Genomic DNA, 25,180 nt, shown 5'->3' with positions numbered 1-25,180 from the left:
TGAAATATTTTTAGAAGCCTTTTTCTTTGTGTGAAATAAAAGCTGAAGGTCACAGATTTTTTAATCTCTGTAACTTTGTGTCCCCACCTGCAGGGATTCCTGTGTGCCTTTTGTAGGTCTGGGAACCTTTTGGTCAGCAGTTCTGCCAAGCAGTGTAGGAGAAGGAGAGGGGACTTTGATTCAATTGCAACTTGACCCAGGAGTTCATCCAGTCCTATATGCCTTTGCACCTTTAATTCAATTATAGCACAGCCTGCTTCTTGATATAGCTGCTGCGTGCAAGTCATTGGGCACTTGTGCTCGGTGCAGAAAGCTCATGTGAAATGACTGTATCGCTTGTTCTTTTCATGCTTTCTGCCACGGTATTATAGTGACAAATGATGATAAGTTTTCCTCTGGAAGCCATGACAGTGAGACATACACCACCCACATGATTTTATGTTTAACTCCAACAAAATTACAGTTGAAGCTTATTAAGTTTCTACTCAGAGATAATGATATATTAGGCAGAGTTCAAAGATAAATGGTCTTCTGTTCAAAGGATGTACAGAAGAATCTTTTAAAATTATCTTTATCATACTTTTTAAAAGATTCTTAGTGTAGTGTCTTACAAGCAGACACATAGTGGCAGGTTGCATTGTTTTCCTTCTGATCCTTGTGTTTTGATGAAAAATCAGAGGGATGATCACAGTCAATTACAGTTTTGCACATTCATAAGAAATTGCTAGAAAACAGCCAAAAGCAAGCGCCTTGCACTGCCATCCCATTCTCCTCTATCCAAACTTGTTTTTGTGCTTTCCATGTGATGTATGAGCACCTGCAATCCTATCCCATACGAGCACCTGCAATCCTATCCCATACATTTTTTCTTTCCATGCCTACTAAGAAAAGCAGTATACAGAATTCTAGGTTGGTTTCCCCCCCCATCCGCCCCTTTGGTCTTAACAGAGAAGAATTGCATTATCTGTTGGAGTCTTTTTCCCTGCTCTCTACACCTGCAAATGTAACTTTGTACCTACAGATCACTTTCAAATGAAATTATACTAGAAACAGCACAGTAGCAACTTCACGTGCCTTGAAAGGCTTTACTGAAAGTAATCACAGAGGGAGAAGGACTCATGTCAGGTTGGAGACAGCCTTCAATTCCTCTTTCCTTAACTTTAATGGCACGCTAACCATTTTTTGAACCATAGCAGCTAGAAAAAGAGAAATGAGAGGTGGAGAACACACAATGCTGTATAAGAGTTTCCTTGGAGCCTAGGCATTTGCAGTCTTAGATGTTGGGTGTTTTGAATGAAAAAAGGCTGTATCATACTGAAATCAAAAGTCTGTGTAGCACAAATAAAACATAGATTGCTGTGGTGTCCGGTATGTAATAGTATTGTTCATACTGACAAAAAAGAGGTGGTGGAGATTAAAGGAAAACATTAAGATCCAAACTGTGCTGGTGATGAGCTTCATCTGATGCTTAGACTTTCCTGGGAAGATGTCATAGACATCAGACCATGTTCAGTCAGAAAAACTGGTTCAGAACTGAGAAAAAGTTCACTTTAATATAGGGACTGTGGTTGAATTGGTGATATAAACATATGTAAACAAATGTTGCAAGGTAGAAAGAAAAGAAGGTTAGGGAAAAGTCTTTTAAGTAGGCAGAATTTGAGCATTTTCCTTTGTAATTGCTTGGCACAGATGAAGGCATCTTTGTGCACAAACTCCTCACAGCCTGAGACCTACTGTAGGAGCAAATGAAGCCTGAGATCCTCTCAGAAGCTTTTTCTGCTGAACATAAAGGCGTTTCCTACCTCCTCACTCCACATAAGTAGTGTTTCTCTGGGCTGCTAGCTATCACACATGCTATTTTGAGAAATCCCAGATTTATAGAAGAAACATTTTCAAGAAGACATGAAATTTTGCTAATGGCAATGTAAATTAACATAATGCTATGACTCAGTTTACAGGATGCCTTTATGAGCCAATATTAATTGTTGACAGTATTGATAGAAGTTATAGCCTTTAGCGGAAGTCAATATGGACTTTATGAACCTGCCATCAATAGAAGAGTTTATGGTACTCATTAAACCAACTTCTCCAATGAAGGTCAAAGTCAGCAGTTTTTATGCTGTTCATTATTTATCTAAAATAAATAATCAGAATTTCCTTCTGATGCTTGTAAATCCAAAGTTGTCAAAGGACGATTCTGCCAAAACATTTATTGTGTTCCTAGAAAAGGAGAGGAGTCACTCCCTTGAAAAGTAGGTTTGTTTTTATTTCAGGAGTGGTGATGCCTTAAAGGAACAGATATGCTGCTCAGAAAGGACAGTCAAAGTCCATCCCTGTCCTTAAGGAAGTCTATGAAGTACCCTGGTTTCATGGTGTATTGTAGTCCATAGATCGCTTAAACAGGGAGCTGGCATGGAAAGCCATCCGTAGCTTTATCTAAACTGTTATGAGGTTTTCACAGAATCTCAGAGGTGTTTGGGTTGGAAGGAACCTTAAAAAACATCTAGTTCCAAGCCTCTGTCCTGAGTGCCAAGGGTCACCTTCATTAGGTTGAATGCTTCTAGGAGGCCAAATGCTTTTAATAAGTTGAGAGTTTGTTTTCACTAAAGAGCTGAGTTATAACTCTGGCATTGCCCTGAGCTCACATCCTGCCCACTCAAACAGCCACGATGGCTTCCCCTGCAGTGGGCAGTGCATTTCACTTGACCTGGACAGTGACTTTGCACAGTGAGGGGACAGAGGCACAGCTCGTGTTGCTGCATCTTGCCTGGGGACATTGCCATCATACTGTATTGCTGATGTAGCAGGCACTTTTTATGCCTCAAGGGGTTTTCTGCAGCATGATCATGATCTGAACTGGAACTGTGAACTCCCATTAACAGTTCAGAACCAAGCACAGAGGGAGTCTGGTTCCTGGAAGTCTAGGAGATTCTAGGAGAACTTCTTTCCTATAGTAGATTGCACCATTTCTCAGCAAGACTGATTCGAGCAAAAGAAGTTCCTGAAGTGGTCATTTGGAGTGAAGCCTGGAGTTTCCTGGCGGTACCTTAGCTAACCCTGAACAGGATTTGTACTGAGCCAGCAATTGTTTACCATAGAGAAGAGCACATTGAAGAAAAACGAGGTAATAGTCTTCCAGAAATTGCCATATTTTTCAGCAGTTTAGTCACATTAAAAAAAAAAAAACCCAACCCAAAAAACTTCTAATCATAAGAAAATCATTATAAAAATAGAGTACCACAGGATAATTTAAACTGAAAGGCATTGCTGAAAGTCTCTGGTTCCTCTCCTGCTTAAAGCAGGGCTAAGTTGGAAGTCAGGTTGGGTCACTCAGGGCCTTTTTCAGTTGCAATTTGAGAATTTGAGTATCTATCAGAATGGAGAGGCCACAGCCTCTATATCCTGGCTCTGGAGGTGACCACGTTTGCTGTGAACAGCTCTTTTTCTAAGAGCTAGTATGGATTTCAACTGCAACTCATGTCCATTGCTCCCATTGAGCACCTCCAAGAACAGTCTGACTCCATCTTCTGAACATCACCCATTGAAAAAAGAGTTGAAAGACAACATCTAGAGTCTCCTCTCCTCATAAACAGTTGGAAGGCAGTTTGGCACTGGAGGAGATCAGAGGAGTCTGAGGACTTCCAGTGCTTAAAGCTTTTAAGTGTAAACTAGACAAAGATCTGCTGAGAAAGGTCTAGACTAGATGCTGTCTAGTGTGGGTTTCTGTGTGGGTGTCTCAAGCATCCCTCTTTCTTCAGTTTCAATTCTTGCAGCACTGCTGCGCCTTTTTCCTCTGGGGCTATGCAGGACTATTCAGGCTGGGCTTTTGTACTGTCTAGGGGACTCCTAACATGTGTGGACATGGACAGTGTTTGCGTGCAAGCATCCAGGAACTGGGCTGTGTCTATTTCCTTTGGATCTGTAATAGAGATCTTAATCCAGATCCACCCAAAGTATTATGAATCATCTTGGTAACCCCTGGACAGATTTGAACTTGAGAGATAGGCAGAAAATGCATAGATATTCCAATATGAAATCCCTACCCACAAAAAAACCCTGAAAAAAACAACCAACCAACCAACCAAAAACAAAACAAAACCCCACCAAAAAAAAAAAAAAGAAAAAGAAAAAACAATAAAAAAGCAAAACAAAAAACCACCACCAACAACAAAACCGAACCACTTTTTTCTCTACCTTCAGTGTGATAATGAACTTACTGGTTTACTCAGTACAATCATTACAGGGTTACCATACACCTGGACCAACAGCATTTTTAAAATTGGTCTTTGCGAAAGTGGAGTTGCGGCCCTTTAAAAGCAAACAAACAAGCAAACAAACAGTACAGCACAATTTTCAGCTATTCCAAAGAAGCCATTCCAAACTATTCCAAACTAAGGATTTACTTCAGTTGTAATCTGGGCTCAGCGTTCATATCCACCAAGGCAAGTAGTTGGTTAAATATGAGAAGGAACAAGAGACAGGAAGCAGTTTTTTTCATTAGCAGGACAAATCAGGCATGATTAATGCTGTGAGGAGTGGTGTGATGTTTCTCTTTGCCATCATCTCTTCCTTGGAAGAATGTGAGCAGTATCAAATGGCCAGAAGGATCTCACAGACAGGATGATTATCATCAGATGGCTCAAGACAATTCAGCTGAGTTGAAGATGCTCAACTGTGATCTATCATGTAAAGAAATTCTTGCAGCAGAAGTGTAGCTGAAGTGTGACTTCACCACACTGAAAGGTGAGTGGATATGAATTAAAATTTCAGATCTAACCACCCAGGAAGCCAAAATTCAAGCTGCAGGACCTTTTTCTGTCTAATTGCCCTGTGCAACTTCTTTCCATCTTCACAATTTAAAGCCATGTGGAAACCATCATCCTGCAAAAACTTCTTCACCCCTTCTACAATTGCAAAAGGGTTTACTACTGGACTCCAATCACCCATCTAATGATGAATTGGATATAAGTTTGATCACCCCAACACTTCCACCATACATCTGTTGATCATCTCTGTTTAGGATGTACAGTTTCATCTCAGGGTTCATTTATCTTTAGCTTCACCTCTCAAAGCACCAGTTAGTGCCAAAAGTGATGTGGTGACTGTAGTAATACAGACACTTACTGATGAAAAGGTTTAAGAGCAGCATTTTGGACCCACATCCTACAAAGAGGAATAGTTTCCCTTGTGTCCCATCCCTGGAATTGTTCATGGCTAGCCTGGATGTGGCTGTGAGCAGCCTGGTCTAGTAGAAGGTGTCTCTGCCTTCCCAGGGCATCCCAGAGGTTGGAGCTAGGTGGCCTTTAAGGTTCTGTCCAACGCAAACCATTCTGTCATTTTTTTCCTTTAGTCAGTGCTGTTCTGAATTGCATTTAAATGAATGCATTTAAAACTGCCAAGCAACAACCAGCTCCATCTCCAAACATGCTCTCCAAGCCTTACCAACTTAACCAGAAAGGTAGTAGATATGTTACACTTAATTTTTGCTTTCTCATCAAATAAATTGCCGTTCTGAAAAATTCTGATAGGCTGTTGTAAAACTGAAGCATAGTGGCAATCAGGAACTTTAAAGCTCACATGATAGCTCTGCGTCCTCTACCATCCCAGACTCAACTCTTAGCCATGTTAATTGACATAATACCTGATTTACAGGGCATTCCTTGCAGTAACCACCACATTCTCTGCTTCCACTGCTTGAGCCATTACTGTTGCTAGAAAGAGTGCTTAAGAAACTGAATAGGGTTTTAGGACTCAGCAGAGCTGAATGCTTATAGAACCTATTAAAAACACAGGGGTACATTAAAGCAGGAAATAAGTAAAGACAAGTATTTCAAACAAGAACACCAAAGAAATGCTACAATTTTATTTCTCTGGGCAGTTAATAAATATTACTGATGCTTTCATTTATTCAGTAGTGACTGATACAGAACTAGCCAAAGCCTTTGAAGGCTCCTGTTGCCATCAGCAGTGTTACACCAGGTCCTAGGTACATGGTGATAACAGTCTGGTTTTTGAAAACAGCATGCCCAAATGGTGATGATCCCAGTACCTTTGGTTAAATACATCACAATATGCTGTCCACTGCTAGTTTTCTGATAGCCATTTTGGCCTCTTATTAAATCAGAAAGCTTTCCAATGATCAAGACACATTTCATCAGCCTTTTGAAAATATTTTCTCCTCAGAGTCTTTTTACAACAGCTAAGAGAGCTTTAGACAAATAGTAATTATTTCTGTGTGTTTTCCTTGTTCTCTTTGGTTGTTGAGAGCTCTTCTCTTAATGTTGTCTGTATTTACTCCCGGGTGCCTTGCAAGGTAACTTCTTAATAGCTCTGACTCTCTGCAGAAGAAGAATTTTTACTCAGTTTTCTTTGCACTCACCTTCCTGTTTCCCAAATCATGTTGACCCAAATCACTGGCCCAAAGTACCAATATACTGGCCCAATATATCAGTGCAATTAGCAGTGCCAGAATTACTGTGTAATCTCTGCATTACATATTATTTGTTAAATACCCCATTTGATAATCCATGGTGACTTTTCTTTTTATTACCATGTTTTGCTGAGTAATTTCCTTTCAGGCTTCATCCACTCCATTGTTAACATTGTTACCGTGGTTGCAGCAACATCATCTCTTTATTTTCTCCTCTGAATTAAACAGTGCATTATAAAGTACTTCCAGTAAATGAGAGTGTGCTTCAGACATGCTTCTTCTGCAAACCATGAAGGCAAAAATGTGATACTCATATTCTGGAGAATTCAGAAAGGAATTTTTTTAAAAAACTAAATATTTTTCAGAATAAATAGTAATTTTAAAAGGATGTACTATGAGCTATATTTTATTAAGTTTTCCTTACAACTTTTTAGTAAGGGAAAACAATAGTAAATTAGAACAGCCCAGGCAAGATCAGACATCTGCTGGCTGTCATCTTTCGCTGGTCTCACATTAGTTGTAACCTCAATATTAACAACATGTTTCAGCTTGAAATAAAAAATTAGCCAGAACCCTTACCCCTAAATATCCATCATCGATTGCAGAATTTAGTGAAGAACTACAAAAAGTAGTAGCACATCCAGAAGGGAATTTTCACTGATACCTTTCCTCATTTCAGCTTCTCAAAACTCTCACATTGCCCCTTTCCAGATAGAATTTGCAAAAAAAACCCCATTTTAACTGTATGTGGATACTGCTGGGATATGGCAATTTACTGAAGCCATCTTACAGAGATATTCAGAGATTTGGTGATCGCTTAAAATGGGAAGGTCAGGGGAAGACATGTGCCTTCAGGCTCTCCAACTGTAAAGATACTAATATTCCTATGACGAATGTTAGTCCTAAAAAGGAGACTTTTAACTGTATGACCATCAAATGCTACATTTTCCACTGAAAAATGGCTCCCTTGAAGGCTGTTACATCTTCTTTACTTATAATCCAACTTTCTAATCACTGACATTCTTGATGATAGATACCTCATATTTTCTGTCCTCTTATCTTTTTTGTCCTTTTTAGATGTTAGTCCTGAGATACTTCTTGAAAGTGAATAGGTGAGTCACCACCTCACTCCTTCACAAGAGTCTCAGGGAAAGTTTTACCTGTATGAAACAGTGAATTCATGGGGTTTAGGACCACAGACCCTTATCTCCCTTCACATTCAACAAACTCCCTGCCCACTGGGAGTAAAACCGACTTTCAAAATGATGATGTCACTGCCTCTCAGACAGCTGGGAGCCAATTGACCCTTTGGTAGCACAACAAAGGGAACCAGAAGCATCTTTGCTCCCCATTTAAGAGATGAAGGTATATGAGATTAATCTGAATTTAGTATTTCGAGTGCAGCATTAGTGGTCAGTATCTTGATTCTGTTTCACAGTGAAGGAATTCCCACTTATTTCTAGGGCTAATTTATTTCATTGCTGGCCTCTTTGTCCTTAGAGGAAAAGAAGTATTTCCTTTTTATTTTCTTTTTAAATTTTCTTTTCTTTTCCTTTTTCCTAATTTTATTCCTGTATGGTGTGTCCCATAGAGAATGTACTTTCTGCATTACTGTAATCTGCATCTGAAAGGATGCTGACACTTCAGTCCTTCCCAATGTTATTCTTCTGTAATGAACTGCAGTTCAGTACAGGTTAGTGTGTAGGTTTCACATTGTTATTATTATTGTGATGATGGTGAAGCCATGAGGCAGGGAAAAAGCACTAAAAGACGCTCATTATTAGCCTGAATATTGGTGAAGAGGGCATGTAGAAACAACATCAACAGGTAAGAATTTACTGTTCTTTGTAGTTATGTGATTAATTTTTGTCCTTTCTTTTGCCACTTTAAACTGCCTTGTCATGGTGATTTTTTAAAGAAAAATAATTGCATTTATTAATATTGCAGGCAAGCTGCCAAGTATTTTGGAAGCAAATCTGTGCATTTTTTACACTGTTTCTGAGTGCCATAAATAATTTCTTGTGGTGTGATACACCCCCAGGGGAATAAACCTGTGTTCAGCAGCATGAAACCTTTCAATAGTAGCTTTGCTTCCAGCCTGGTTTTGGGGTGGGATTTGTGCATCATTGCCATGGCTACTGCCGTGGACTGAGGATTATGGTCAGGACACTGAGGGCCATCAAAGCTGGCATGGCACTGGACATGGTACTGGAATCAGGGTCAATGGTCACTTGGAGCAGGATTTTATTTTTAGGGTCTGACCTAAACTCTATTCTAGGCAAACAATTGATCCCTTTGGGATACACGAAAGAGAAGCAGCATGGAGAAAAACCAAGAATTAGAGGAGACAGTTATGTCCCATCAAAGGATGGGGTGGTGGTTGAGAACTCAAAATGGCTGGATATCTACCTTGCGTGGCCCACAGACTCCTGCTTCCAGAGTTAGCCAGCTGGGTAAGCATGGAGCAGGGAGCCAAAGCTTGTTTCCCAATTGCCTTTTCTCCTTTTTTTTCCTTCATCTTGGATCTCTAGGGGTCACACTGAGCTGCAGTGGGTAGGACATGTCCATTCATCATCCCAGCATTTCAAAGACATGCATTATTCCCTGAAGAGTAGAAGAAATTGGGAAGAAAGCGTGGTGCACCTGGCTTTCAATACCCACTATTCCCTCTACAAGTGTTCTTCCCAACTGGGCATTTCCAGATGCCCATGTCTGTATTTCTAAATTCCCATTTGGGCCACTGAATCTGCTTCTGGGTTCAGCACACAGTGTTAGCCCACATCTGGTTCAGTCTCCAACAATGCCCCTTGAGGTATCTGACTTTGTTTCTTTCAGTGAAGATGTGTCTCCATCTATAAGCAGAACAAAGTGAGAGGAAAGAGCATGTTATTTTTGGTTTACCCATGCCCAGAGGTGCGCACTGAGCTCCAAATAAAGGAAAGCATAGCTTCTGCCATGAGAATTTATTCATTAAAATCTCATTGTTTTATTTCTCAGAGGATTTTGATTAACTTTTAGCAACTTCATTCAATCAAGGGCAGTGATTGAAAATGCATTACTGCCCTAATTCTGCAAAGTTTTCAGTTTTTCTTTGGACTGCCCCTAAAAACTTTAATTATATGCTCTAGGGCAGGTTGTAGTTTAGTTTTCTCCACCACTGCAAAGATCTTATTGAATCATGTATATAAAAAGAAAACAATAATTCACAGCTCTTTACACAGGCAGATAGTGACAGGACAAGGGGAATGGTTTTAAACTAACAGACAATAGATATAGATTAGATGATATAAAGAAATTCTTTACTGTGGGGATACTGAGGCGCTGTGACAGGTTGCCCAGGGAAGTTCTGGATGACCCATCCCAGGAAGTGTTCAAGGCAAGGTTAGATGAGGTTCTAAAACACTCACTTGGTCCAGTAGGAAGTGTCCCTGACCATGGCAAGGGGCTGGAACTCCACGATCTGTAAGGTCCCTTCTAACTGAAATAATTCTGTGATTTTATGATTGCATCTGACGCACCACCTTGGTTAATAGGTTGCCACCCTGGGTACCCATCCCCATGCCCTTTCATGGGCTCTCCATCCCTATGGTCATGGTAGTGCAACTGCTCATGGAGCCCAGCTCTGACTTATCCCCCAAACCCATGTGTTTTAAAGCCTTTTCTCAAGGGTGCCAGCCCAGAGAGCTCCTGATTTCACAATCTCCACTCAGCTCCCATGCCAGAGAGATCAATTCAATGCTCTATAGAGCAGCAGAAATCCTACCCAACAGAAGATCCTCCTGATTTGCGTCAAATAAGGGCCAGTGTCTGAGGGTGGCATAACAGAAACATCTGGGGGCTATTTAAACCAGTGTTGCCAGCAAGGAAGGAGCATTGCCAAACTCTCTTGGAAATGCACTCCAGCTCTCCAGCAAGAATGGTCACCTCCTTTGTTCTCGCCAATTCATTTTCTGTGCAAGACTTATTTTCTTCTCAGTCTCCAGCATGGTGAAGACTTTTATTACCCTTAGTTTGAGAGGAGGGGGTGAAATTATGACCATATTCCAGTTTCCATTTAAATGCAGTTTTGACGTGAATTTCAAATAAATGTAAGACAGCAAAAAAATACTAAAAACTCCAGTAATCATCTACTGAATAAGAAATCTGTTGTTCACCATTTTCTCTTCATAAAAAATGTAAAAAAGTAGGAATCTGAATAAATGCATGCTAAACTATATAATTGCTGAAATAAATATGTATAGATATAGGATACTTTTTGATTTAGCATAAAGAAGCAGCAAATTATACCAATCAGTGAGAATCAACCAGTTTTAAAAGAAAATAACTGAAAAGCACACATGCAAAACAAGATTAAACCTGATTATTTAAATCAAGATTCTCTGCTTCCTGGTTAAAACCATGATTATAATTTAAATGAGGCCACCCTGCCACAAATAGTTTAGAGACAATGATTTCTTGTACTTGTATAATGTGCAGATTTTATAGCTGATGGAGAGTCATGTTGCTTGTATGGAACATTCATGCACTGGGCCTTTATCTCCAGCCACTTTCTTAGTTTGCTGCTAGTTTGGTTTAGTTGTTTGAAGAAGGCAAATGGTAATGCTCATCTGAAGGAGTGAGAATCTGGTATCCCACAGAAAAATTCAAGATGTTTTTCCTTTGGGAGTTTTGCTTCTTTCTTAGAATGGATCACTGCAACCTCAGAGTCAGTCTAAGATGCTGACTTCCCAGTAACACAGGGACTGGAAAAGCAGCTGTAATCCCAGATTATGAGTATGAAGGGAAATGTCTCCCTCTCTCTGCTTTGGATAATTACATTCCACTTAACAAAATTCCCTTTGCTCCTATAGTTGGAAGGGGTGTTTCTCCTTCATTAATTGCTCTGGCTTGCTGCTGTGCTCTACCAAGCAGCTGTTAATGTTCCACCCCAGAGGAGTCTGCAGTTCAGTGATGGGTGAAATGATTAAGGCTTGCAAAGCACTTGATCATTTGGAATGAAAGGTGTGACATAAACATACCCCATTAGTTTCATTAGTGCTCAACAAAGCAAACTTTACCTGTAGCTGGTACCACTCCTCCTTGGCATTTAAGGTGTTCCCTCTGGAACATGTGCAATTTGCTGGATGCATTCTTAGCTGTCTTTAAAGAAGCCTGTTACCCAGACTGGTGATTTGACCCGTCATATATTGGAGAATGAAATGAGTGCTGTGTTTGCAGAAGTTTGAAGAAGTGTTAATCCTGCCTTAGTTCTCAGGAAAAGAAAGGTAGTGACTTTGGATATTACAGATACTTACTCCTGGTGGCAGGAAACTAGAAACTCTGACATGGGATCAGTCTACAAAGGAGAATAAGGAAAGGCCTTAGAGTGTTACCTGATGGAGCTGTAGAGATGTTAGAAGTTTGTTTGGTAAAGATGGTTAGGTTGGTAAAGGTTCACTTAAACATTTATGCAAATAGAAGAAAGATGTATGTATTTGTAAATTATGTGCCTATAATTTAGACTTACTGTCTAACAAGGCACATCAACAGGGTTCCATGTCGCTTGTCAGGTCACAGTGTCCCTCAACATCACCTGAATATTTTTGGCTGTTGACTGTCCATCAAGTGTGATTCCCCCTGATGGGAGTCCTTGCCATTCCATCTGCACAGGACCCTTTCCACTGGTGTGCTGGCTGCTCTCAAATCAGGACAAATTTACCCTCTTTGGTCACTTTCCTTCTGTGACTGGAGCAAGCAGAAAGCAGAGATCAACTCACACAACCTCCGTGGGTCCTAAGGCTGAATGGGATATTTTCATAGCTCCCTTCAATGGGGGTCATGTGTGTGAGCTGTTAGACTTTGTGATTTGTGTGAATTGAAGAAGAAACCTGGAGAAACATCAGTGGACAGTCTTATCTCTTCAATACAAATGGAGAAATCCTCTCATTATTTGATCAAAAATTATCAAAGTTTTGACAGGGAAAAAAAAAGATATTGCCGCGTTAATTGTTGAATTGTTGGATAGAGAACTTCTCGGGCTAGAAGGGTAAATATTGAGGCCATAAGTTCTGGAACTCAGTTCAGTGCTTCTCAGCATTTCAGTGAATATCTAGAGACAAACTTAAACAGAAGAGTTCAGGAAATTTCTCTCTGTAAGCTGCATGACTAAGGAGGAGACCAGGTCCCAAAGGAATATTTTGGAAGGTAATAGTGCTTTTTCCTAGGGAGATATTTTACCTCACAGTAGAAGATTTTTTTAAGACCTTTAGATAGAGCCTTAGTCTAGACTATCAAGAAAATGCAGCCCCAAATCATTTTTATCTCAGTCATTGGCAGCAGTGTTTTGCATTGTCTACATCAGATTATGGTTAGTCCCACATAAGCACAAAAAGTAAGAGAAGTTCAGGAAGGATTCCCAAAGACACCGTAGACCCGGAACATCTATTATTGCCCCTGAACAGTACTCCAATAGATTCATTTCCCCATAGACAGTGATGAACTTAGTTCTTAACCTTCTCCTAGTTCTTTTCTTCTGGAGTTTCTCACTGTAAGTAATGTTTTCCAAACCTTTAATGCTCTCATGGGCCATGCACTGTTTATCAATGTCCTCCCTGAATTGGATTTGGTTAATTCATTCTTGGCTTTGTCTAAAGTTCTTGCCAATATATTTGCATCCTTCAAGAGAAGAATGTCCAGACCAGATTAGAGATGGGGGGAGGTCAATACCCCTTTTCCCCAGCAGGCACAGAGAGCAGATAGATTCTGCAAAGGAATCACTCAGATGCTTTCCTGGAGAAACTACTAAAAAATCTCTCCCAGAGCTGCTTCACAGATTGATGTCTTATCGATGGTGGCATGTGGGGGTTGAGAGGATAGGAGGGACAGATGGTCCATAAGGTTCCTTTGAGATACAGCCAGACTCAAAGAAGAAAAAGGAAGACTGGTGAATTTCTGGAAGAGCTTATTTCCTCCTTGGACTTGAACAGGGTGTTGAAATTCATCCAACAGACTCTGTAAAGCCTTTTGGATTCTAAGAAGACGACATAGATCTACAGCCTCATTATTGCCTATTGGGCTGTAAAACAAGGCTGTAAGGAATGAGGGAGACAATAGGGTTTGCTTCTTTCCTGTTTATACCAGCTCCTCTCCAATTGGAAATGTACTAATATGCCTTTTATGAAATAATTATTTCATTATTGTTTCCTTTGGCACAAGTATCTGATCATTCTGATTCCACATAGAGAATTACTTGGAAATGAATAATTCCAAATCATTTTCCAAGAATAATTATATTAATACATTTTCAAATCTAGATAAGCCTATGAATAGCATTCCAGACTAGGATGAAAAAAAAATTATCAGATTCTTTACTTGCATGTTTTTGGAAATATGCAGACATACCTTCCCTTACTAAAATACTTTCTGAAAATTGGTTAGTTACTTTAGTTTCTAATATTTTAAATTAAGAGTGTTATAAATTACAGGGAATTCAGAAGGGCACTGGCAGACAGTATTTTGAAAATATCGCTGTGCTAGGAAAGTTGGTATGAAAAGAGCAAAAATTAGGATTTTTTGAGGATCTATGTATCCCTGTGATTAGGGCATTAGGAGGCAGGCAGTACTCCTTTTATCATGATGTGCTGTAAATCTCTGAGATGCCACTCAAAACCATTGAGATCCCAGCCCACTTGGGCAAGAGAACGAAGAACAGAAGAGCTGGTTTTGTCCATCTGTTGAGGATATGACCTTGCCCTGGGGTCATTTTTCCTACAACGATTGCATGAAAGGTTTCTGAGGTCGGTTGTTGCAGCGTCTGCTTTACACAGTTTTGGGGGAAAAAAATCTGTTGCATGACTCAGACTCATCCAGCTTCTTCTCAGCATTTACTATTTCTTCCACTCAGATTTTGCATTCAGCATCCTCACTCAAACAGCTCCATTTCCTCCCTCCCTTTCTCCATCTTTATTTCTTCCTGATGAGCAATTCAAACAGCAAACTGTTCCTCTCCTTCATTCCCATCAGTGACTCCATTCAAAGCCCTGCCCATGTTCTTATTTTCTTGGCAGAGCTATATTCAGTGAATGCATTTGTTTCTTTAGCTAAAGAACAAAAATATCTGCAAGCAAGCTCATTTCCCTCCCAAACTGCTTAGGAAACTAGTGCTGGGAAGGGGGGCAAAGTGCTTTGTCAAGTGTTAGAGGAACAAGAGAGACATCTTCTCCCCCATGACATCCCTCTTTTATTATCATTTGGAACACTCTGTTAGTCTCTCACTTCCTTGGGGACTAGAAACATCTTGAAAAGATCTTTCATGCAGGCAGATAACAAACTCACTGTAGAGCTGCATCAGAAAAGGAAAAATTACTTGCTAGTAATGATGTTTATCACAATTCTTCCTCCTTTCCCAATGCTACAAAGGAAGCTATCTCTCAAATAAAGGCCAAGTCTTGTCCCTTTTTTTTTTTTTTTTTGGCAAACTATCCATTGTGAAAATTCAATGTGTGTAAGCTTGGCTGATGGAAGTTTTATACAAAAAGTGGGTGGAAGGAGATGACAGTGTGGGCTGATATGATTTATTTGAGATAGACCTGATCTGATAATACACGACATGAAAAAAGCCATATTGCTTCCGCTTCATAAATTGGCGCGAGGGATGTTCCTGTGGCTGAGCAACATCAGTAAAGCCTGGGCCAGATGTTGGGAAACTCACACTCCCACTGGACTGAACTCATCAGCCTAGTCTGCTTGGCTTTTCATCACACTAGGACAGAAAAACACAGCCATGTGGCACTGTGGGTCATTGCTTTGAAGGAGACTGTGATTTCATCTGCTCTGCAAGGATGTTAAAAATCTCAGAGTACTTTAATGGAAAGGGTGACCCAGGTTTTTGTGCTAAGGTGTTGTTCTCATCATCATTGTATAGTTAGCACTGAAACAACTGGCTACCATCCTTAACACTCCAGGCAAACACATCATAGACTAATAACTCCCTGTTGCTAAAAGATGAAGTAAATTTCATTACACTGCTGTAAAATGGCAATGTACAAGTCTGCAACTTGATGATGTGCAAGCCTGCAGAGTGTGTGTGTACATGGGCAGCTGCAAGGCAAGGTGATCAATCCTTGGGATGTATTTCCATCTGTGTTAATTGTACCTGCTTGATGTTGCATTATCTGCCATTGGCGAGACCCAGACTAGACCTCAGGACTATGACACTCAGTCCCCTGAGTCTACCCAGAATGTTACTGAGATCTTCAGGGAATAGGAATTGATCTTCCACTACTGGCTCTAACACTCTGAAACACTCAAGAAATTATGGTATACACCTCTAGCATGGTCAGTCCACTGAATTTATGGGACTAAAAAGGAAAACTTTCTCGCCTTAGGACATGGTATTATTTATTAAATTCAGAAGGAAAGTATCTGTATATGAATTTTCTTTTTCACAAAGGTAAAAAGAAGAAGTACTCCAAAGTGGACATTAATTGCTTAATGTCCAAGTAAGTGACATTTCACCTAGTAATATTTCACCTAATGTCTCATTATATGATGGTTAAAATATCAAGGTCAGTCAAGTTCAAGATGTTGAAGACCTTGTCAACACAATGAGAATGAAATGCAGTTTTCCTGGAGATGTGCTCAAAACCAAATAAAATTATTTAGGTATAGAATCACAAAATAGTTTGGATTGAAAAAGCCCACTAAGGTAATCGAGTTCAATCATTACTAGAGCACTGGTAAGCCCACTATTAAACCATGTCCCCAAGTGCCACATCTATGCATCTTTTAAATCACTCCTGGGATGGTGACTCCACCACTGACTGCCCTGGGCAGCCTGTTCCAATGCCTGACAACCTTGCTGGTCAAAAAACTTTTCCTAATATCCAGTCTAAATTCCCTGGTGCCACTTGAGGCCACTTCCTGTTGTCATATTTCTTACTACCTGGAAAAACAAACTGACTCCAACCTTGCTACAACCTCCTTTCAGGCAGTTGAGAGAGCAATATGTGAAGTATAAACATATGAAAACAATCTAACCAGATGCAGAGAACAAATTTCTGGAGGATCACAATTCAGTCATCAGTACTCCCCTGTCTCAATTTCTTAATAAACATCTGTAAGAAGCTGTGAAGAAGGAGCAGGTACTCAACTGAGGCACCAGTTTGAAAAGGTCATCTTCTGTTTTTAACAGACAGCTCCCTTTGTCAAGAGGAAGATGTTGCTGCTAGAAATGTATATAAATATACGACTTTTTAATAAGGGCATGTAGCTCATTACCCTCTGCAAATTAACCATATCTAATCATATATTTCCTAAAAAATAAAATAGCACATTGCATCTGTTAGTCTTCATTCAAATACAAACCAAATATGCATGAGTACTGTAGTATAAACTGTTCCATCTGTTTCCATGAATATATAGTCACGCTGGTCACCCCCCCACACACAACAGAAGGGTCTTTTGCTCTTGGCATCTGTCTCCACTGAAGAACTGTATTTCAACTGGGAGCAGTTGAGCTGGAGTAAGAGTAATACTACTGTAAAACACCTTGTATCCTGGTGCCCATGCTGACATGGTCATCATATATGCACGGCTTCAGGAATACCAGAGGAAAGTCTTTTGGGTTTTATCATCACCACAGAATTGATATTCACCCTAAATTATTAAAGAAATGTCTGTTCTTTCTGGGATTACAGAGGGAATTGTGGGAAGCTGTGGGATGACAGACATTATTTGAGAGGCACAAATGGACAATGTCAGAATTTGGTCTGTAATGCTGCTCTGGGTTTCATCCCACATATACTTCTGAGCAGATCACTTCCAATTTATTGCATTGCCATGTTGGAATCCGGAGGTTTGGTGCCTGACCAAGAGGAGATTTACAAGCAAATCTGAATCTGCAGTGCAGGTCAGTGTTGTGACAAAGGCAAATCACTACTTTTAGAAAACATGAATTTGCCATTCGGTGTGTGGCAAAGTTGCCACCATTCTCACTTTCTCTTGGTCTTTCCCTTTGGCCTGCACATCTCAGCCACTTGCACCCACATCAGTGCAGGATGCTAACAGGCAATGGCTTGCCAAGATTCAGTTCCTACTAATGGATCACCAACCAGTCCAATATAGCAAATTCCTCTACTGGAAGAGGAAATTTCAGTCCATGGAGAACATTGTGTCTGTATTGGGGACTGTGCCAGTACCTTTCTTCCTCATACGATTGCTCACTGCTGTCATAGTTTCACTTGAATTCCCCTTCTTGCTCATCAGGCTTCAGGATCTGTCTCCTAGCCCAACCACTTGCTTTTTTAGGTTTGAGAAATTCAAAGATCTGCCTGGGGCTTTGCTCCTGGGCTAGCCAGCTGCTTCACCCAGTGCCCCTGAGCTTACTCTGGTATCACCAGAGCTGATCAGCAGAATAACAGACACAAGTAGTGCCCAGATCAGTTAGTTTTGCTTTAAATGTCTCAGATAATATCCTGATAGGACACTGTGCTATATCATATATATGTGTGTGTGTGTTTTGGTCCAGTTCCCAGAGGTGTCCTAAGTTCAGCTGTGCTAAGCAAAGCAGATTCATTCAGACTTTTTAGGTACTTCTCTGAGTTACCATTTTACCCTCCAAAATCATATCCCTTTTGCTCTGGTTTCCATCTTCTTTTACACTTCCATTAATATGGCTATTGCAGTTGCAACATTTGCAACTTATTTCTGTGCAAACAGGATCCTTCCTCCTATGATTTCCGCTTGGGTTGCTGATAGTACATCAGAGCAGATAGAGAAGTGGCAACTTCATAAAACACTGCCAAATTCCCAAGTTGTGTGCAGACAGATGCCCCCCCGTCATCATGAGACAACGAAAATCATGTCCTGAAACAGCAGTGATGGTGAATACTCCTTGGTGACCAGCCTGGGAAGGTGGGGAAGGCTGATGAAGAAAGGGGTTGTGGAGAGAGATCTGTCCCAGCTGGCCACTGGTGCCAGTGCTGTCATTTTAATTAGCTGTGTGTATATATACACTTGAATAATACACAGTGTACCTCTTTATCAGCAGGATGGGTTCACTAAATATATGTCAACTGAAATTACTTTAGAAAGAGCCTCCACACTCAGCTTTCCACCTGTTTCTCTACAGCAGCTGCCCAGACTGTAAAACACATGAGATGAAAGGCACTGTAGAGCTACAGCACAATACTATTATTACATCTAATAGATGAGCAATCAGATCTGAACTGACCAGGGACTGAGCATATGAGGCAAGAGGAGAATCCTTTGGGGAGAGCGTTACCATGAGAGTAATACAATTCAGTATTTGTACCAGCAACTCTGAAATTCAACAGCAGTCAACCTAGTACTAGCATCCTTTTAAATATCATCTTTCATTTCTTAGCAAACAGCAATATCCTGTAACAGCATTAGGGCAGGAAAGGGAAGGGAGCTGCACAGCAACCAAACACACACACAGCAGGCAGAATGGGCAGGCGGGAGAATGAAAAGCAAAACACTGGTGAATTTGTGGGTGTTCTGAAAAACAAAGTACAGGGACATACTTGTGTCCCTCAAGCGAATTTTAAGGAAAAGGCAAAAAACAGAGACCACCAGTGAGATGGCTGGGGGAAGTAGCATTCAGACAGAGGTCACAGCCCTGCTGATACTCCGAGCCCATGATTCTGTTTTCATTCCTGGGGCCCAGCAAGCTAAAAGACAGTCTAGCAATATGCAGGGATCAAATCCAAATGGGTCAATTAGCTGAATATCTGTGCAGTGGGCATTTGTTTCATCTTCAGGAGAAATAAAAAAAAAGAAGAAAGAATGAAACCTGCTTTGACCATTTAAGACAGCTTTTAGGGAAAGATAGTGTAAAACTAAAATAAACAGCAGCCCAAGCATTTGCAAAGCCTTGAATTGGCAGTGGGAAGACATTGAAGTTCTCTTTTAAAAATTTATTTTACTCTGTAAGGTTATCTTTTTAAAATGCATAAAGAGCAGCAGGCTATCAATGAGTCTTATGTTGTACTACACTGATTCCTGGACAAGCTCAATATCAATAACTCAAAATCTGGGAATAGACCAATAAATGTGGATGGCGGCTGACCTTAAGTGTAACCTTCAAACTGCCTTTTTTGCAAAGGGGAAAAGCAAGGAAGATGATAATGAAAGCTCTAGTTTTTGCTGATGTTAATATGCAAAGACAGCAGAGCCTTCCTGATAGATTTTCATTTCATGAACAAATTGGATGAGACTTACAAGATCACAGGGTGAAATGCTGCGTTTGAGAACCAAGTGTCTCACACTTAATAACCCTTTACTATGAGGGAGGTATGCCATGAAGAAGTGTGTTTGAAGGTAGTGTGCTTGGCATCGAGAGACTCAGAATCTCCTCTTGCTTTAGTCCTTTCTTGTGTCAATTTATTCAAATCTCTTTTTCTCTCTGGACTTTCATTTTCTTCACAACAATGCTGGCTATAACACTTTTTTTACCTCCTCTCCCTCCTTGCACCTATATTCTGTTGAACATGTTCAAGAAAGAAAAATTTAAACTGCAACAAAAAAAAGTTGTCAATCTGGATGGCTACAGTGCAGCGAGGCTTGGGATTACTGCAAAGCCAGTCTGGGTTTCATTTCTCACAGGAAGGGTTGGAGGAGGAAGGCAGGGAAATAATAAAATTGCAGACTCTAAATATATCCACCAGGTAAATACTAGGGAGGAACCAGAGGTCTTTAAGCTAAAAGGTGATGCTGGCACAAGAACAGATGACTACAAATACGCCAAAAATAAATTCAGACAGAAAACTAGAAATTTTCTAACTGTTTAGAAAATTACCTCTGGAATTCCTTCCAGATTAGAAGATTAGACAAGAAAATAGCCAATTTTTAGACAGTCCGGAGCAGGCTTACATGGGACAGTGCTTCTTATATTTGTGTGGTAATGTTGGTGACCTTGAACATCCCTCTTAATCCCACATTGGTCTTTCATTTCTGTGTCATCCAATGCCTGCAGTGTCATGTGTAACGTGGCAGAGAGAGCTGTGTCAGGCAGGTCATTTCTCAGTACCAGTAGCCCCTGTTGTAATGATTGCCAGTTCTCAGGGCTGAGTTCCACGGCAGTGGGAGTGGATCACAGACAAGCCATGTTGGAAGGCTTGTTTCCCATGCCGGAGAACAGAGGGCTTTCTTAATTGCAAACTGTTCCAGACAGAAATGATATCTCTGGAATACAGGGGCAAGGGAAGTTTGAAAGTAGCTTGAAGTTAATCTACCCAAGTACTGTTATCCTTTCAGTTTGTGTATTTTTGCCTAGCTGCAAATTCAAGCCATTCAATGAAAAGTCAGAGCCCTGCTGAGCAAAGTGCTGCTCATTTCACATTAAGGAACAATCCTCATCCTAAGGGAATTGTAGCATTTGCCAGCAAAAGAGGTTATTGTCCCCACCTCACACATAGGGAAATGCAACAGGGCCTTCATTAGGGCTTTATATTTCTAAAAATGGCCTCAGCTTGAGCCCCATGCTCGATCTTACTTTTCAGCTCCTCTGAAAACAAGAGCAATTGAGGATGAAGCCTGACACTAAAACAGCTAATTTTTTTTTTTTTTTTAGTAAACACGTTGCTGTTCTTGCACTTTTTGACTCTTGGATCAAACTGTCATCCCTGATGTGGTGTGTTTCTTCTTGTGTTTGGTGGCTGTTGAAGCCACTTTCAAACTACTCCAGTACTAAAGCAAGTAGAGGATTCCAATGTGCCTCCATGGGGCAGAGCTGCCTGGCCATGGACAGCTACCCAAAAGGAGGCAGGGAGGCAGCAGTGAGATGGAGGTTGGTCTCTTCTCCCAAATAACAGATGAGAGGATAGGAGGAAATGACATCAGTTTGTGCCATGGGAGATTGAGATTGGATATTAGGCAAAATTTCTCCACAAAAAAAGGATTGTTAAACATTGGAACAGACTGCCCAGGCAAGTGGTGGAGTCAGTGTCCCTGGAGGTGTTTGAAAGACATGGCACTTAAAGACGTAGTTCAGTAGTGGGCTTGGCTGTGCTGGGTTAATGGCTGGACTTGATGATCCGAGATGTCTTTTTCAACCTAAATAATTCTGTGATTTTATGTATTAAATAATTCTGGATTGTATGTACTTTAAGAACTGAGGCAAAACATAGCTATTAGTTTTCCTATATAATAAGAGTTTAAACTAAATACTTGCTATTGTGTTTTTTTCTCTATTACTTCAGGCTATCCTGTCTCTATATTTTTGCCTTATCCCTTCATCCTTGATGCTCCCTGTTTAACAGAATTATCATAACCCCTAAAGACCATTTTGTTCAGCAGTGATGGCTTAGTATTTATATCGTACATTTGCCCTCAAAACTTTTGACATGGGATAAGAGAGCAAAACAATTGAAATGTAATATTCTGCTGCATGATGATAATTTTCCTTCATTGGTGAAGATTAGAAAATGGCATTATTGTAAAGATCCAATTACCTTTTTTATGAGCATTGTATATTTGGAAAGTAATAAAACAGAGTTATAAAACTCAGATGATTAGGAATCTCAGAGATGCTCTGCATTTTAAGAAGGAGGTGTGGAATATTCTTTTAATTGCATCTAAGCACAGCCCAACCCATGATTAGTTACTTTCAAAGCAATAAACATTACCTGGGAAGCAATAAAAGGAAATGCAGGAAAGTTATTTGATGGATGATTCCCAGAAGACATAAGGCAAGAGAGGGGAATGTGGTTTAGTGGTTAGAATAACAGCCAAGGAGTCAGGACTCCTGCTGTCTCATCCAAGCTGGGAAGCTGACTTACTAAATATTCTGGAGTTCATTTTATTTTATTCAGTGTTAAATTTGGTCTAACAATACCCAAAGAATCAATGAGAAGCTAAATATGCAAGTGTTTGGCAAGGCTTTGAAAGGTAGGATGAAAAGAAGTCATTATAAATACAAAGAAAGAGCTGAAAATGAGGAAGGTACTTTGTTGAAGTCAGACTCTATAAATGCCAGCACAAGTGAAAATGGACTAAGGGAAGTTCCTGTCATATATAGAGGTCAGAGATCAGCTCCTTATTTTTATCAAGGAAAGCACAAATATTCTTTGATTTCAGTTTTTTGAGAGCTCAGTGAAATTTCATTTAATTTCCATAGTAATTTCCATAGTGCCAGCTTTGACCCTGCAGCCTAAACCTGTTTAACACAATCCCATGCCCTCCATACCCCAGAAATACTGATTTCTCTGCTAAAATAATCGATCAGTGTCCAGGCAGAGCACGAGAGCAGAAAGCACAAAAGAGGGATATGCAGCAGTTCCAAAGCCAGAACAAGCTTCCAGAGCATCCTAGAAAGCCAAAATCAGAACAAGAACCACCCACGGTTCATGACAGTCCACAAACTGCACAGCAGTGATTTTCAGGTTCCAGTTAGAGCAATAAAAAAGATAAACTCAAGAAAGAAAAAAAATTCTTATGTCCTTCCACACCTTTGAAAATTATTCTGTTACCTTATCCTTTAAGGCTAAGAGACAATGTGACACTGGTTGTTACTTCATCAGTCATCTCCATTCCTAGAACTGTTGGAAGCCCTGATGAGAAAAAATAAGGAGCTGAGGATTTAGACACATTACTTGAGTGATGAAGATAAATGTATTGAGAAATTTGAAAGAGAGCAAGAGGTAGAAGCAGCCAGACACTAGTCCATCCCTTATGCTGGATTCTCATGTTCTTGTCAAACTTCAAGTCTGTTTTTGCCAACAACACAGAAAAATGTGGCCTCTGGCTACCCTTTTTGAGCACATGGAGGCTGTTTAAAAGTGCAGAACTGAGTTTCTGAGTCCCCCCAAGAACACATATCTAAAAAGAGATATGAACACAAAGAAAAGGGGCTTTAGGGGACTGGTTGCTTTTTCATCTATACAAATCTGGGAAAAACCCCTATTTTTAGGGTCTTTGATGCTGATTGTCCTTATTTCCTCGGCCATAGCTAGGTTTTGGATGCCTATCAGCCTTGGTAAGCATTATTTTTAGTTCATATAACTCATTTCACTGATACCAGAACTTACTTGGCGTATGAAAAACATGAGCTGCTTCAGATAGACTGTTTTCCCCCAAGTTCCAGGCTGTGGTCTTCAGGGACAAACACTGTCCATAAAATAATTAGATCATTTCCTTCCACTGATACGAACAACCTGCCAGAAAATGAGATTGCATGCATGCCTGGGTTTCTGGTTTTTCTGTTTCTGTGCCAAAGTATTTCTTTTCCTTAATTAAAAAGAATTTTGACCGTGTTTATGCCAGATTGATACAATCTTTTTGTATATAGCTACCTGACGCTGCAGTGTTTTATTCTGTAATGCTGATGCAACTTTCTGAGTTCCTGATATATTGGTGTCTGTATGTGATTTGGGATCTAATGCTTCTACAACAGCAGAGGGAGAAAAGTTCTGTTTAAGGACCCTGAGAGGTTGTTTGGGATCGTCTGGGTATGTCATTTTACCCTCATAATTTTTTATAAGTATTCACACCATGTAAAGCACTTCAACAATTTTAATGCCTAAACAGAGAAAACATCCAGGGGCTGCCTGTGCTTCTCCAGTGAGGCTGAGGACCACTGCTTATCTCATCTCTGCTTAAATGAAGTGTCTCTAGTTATATGTCATGAATCTGGAACAAAAACCTGTTGGTGTTGTTGGATATAATCAAGACCTTAAAATTAAGCATAGCTGAAGCTCCCTGCAAGATCAGGACTTCAAAGCATGATGCTAACAGGTGCCAAAAACCTTTATGCTTCATTTAATCATCAAGAGCATTGGATGTTCAACATTTTGCCAAGCTGGCCTCTCCAGCTGTGTTACATTGGGTTTGATTGCTTTTAGTTCACTGATGTTCATGCCCTGTTCAATTTGATTTGAATGGCAACCAAGCCTCCAAAGGGACTCTGCTGAGAGCTCCACAACCTATCCAGTTCTGTCTGTAAATGTGGCAAAATAATACATTAGCTGCATTTTTAAAGGACAAAATCGCAACAGTTCCTATTGAACCACTGGTTTTGAATGTGGGGTATTGATGGCACAAAACTTGAAGGGAAAGCAAGTACAGAAAATCAGGGAGAAGTCATTTGAATAAAGATAATGAGAAACTTAGGAACCAAGTGAGGGGAGAGAAAAAAGCATATAGTCTGATGGTTTGCTCATTACAGTCAGTGATAAAAATCCTATTGACTTTAATGGCACATGATCAGGCTTCCCATGTGTAAAGTTAACATTGAATAGGAAGCAGCCTTGTTTCTGAAAGATTCTTCTGGTGCTATCACCTAGAACTGAAAAAAACCCTAAACATATAGGAGCAAACTTTTCATTACTGGATACATTAACAGGCTGCAAATTAGTAAAAATCAGGTTCAGAGTTGTTATTAAAAGTTCAGTTTTATATAGGAGCATTCTTTACCATTTTAGCTCACTTTGTGGCAATAGAAATGATTTCTCATGTTGCAAAAAAGCAGAGAATCAAGTCTGACTGTTTTTTATTTTTAAGTCATTAGCTCTTGGGACACCTTATGCTCTGCCAAATTAGCTGAGGATGTGGCTCAAGTAGCACAGATTATGGGGGGAGAAAAGGGAGGATTCACAAACTCAGACTTGTTTTGCAGACCCAGGGTGATGCGGAAGGAAAAATCATGTATCAGATTTGCAGTCATTCATTTTCCATGAAGTTAAACTACCTTTTGTTGAAATAAGATGAAAACACCCATTTGAATTATTTGCCTCCATAGCCATAGACACTGAC

At 40.1% G+C, this 25,180-nt stretch overlaps 1 protein-coding gene across 10 annotated transcripts in view; it reads left to right on the top strand.

Moving 5' to 3' along the window:
• The window catches only part of TENM4 (teneurin transmembrane protein 4), a 589,980-nt gene that overhangs the window by 256,504 nt on the left and 308,296 nt on the right, over positions 1 to 25,180 (top strand). The gene's annotated exons all lie outside the window — the stretch shown is intronic.

The sequence above is a fragment of the Melospiza melodia genome, chromosome 2, assembly GCF_035770615.1.
Source record: "Melospiza melodia melodia isolate bMelMel2 chromosome 2, bMelMel2.pri, whole genome shotgun sequence".
NCBI classification, from domain to species: domain Eukaryota; kingdom Metazoa; phylum Chordata; class Aves; order Passeriformes; family Passerellidae; genus Melospiza; species Melospiza melodia.
This window is presented reverse-complemented; position numbering and strand designations above follow the sequence as displayed.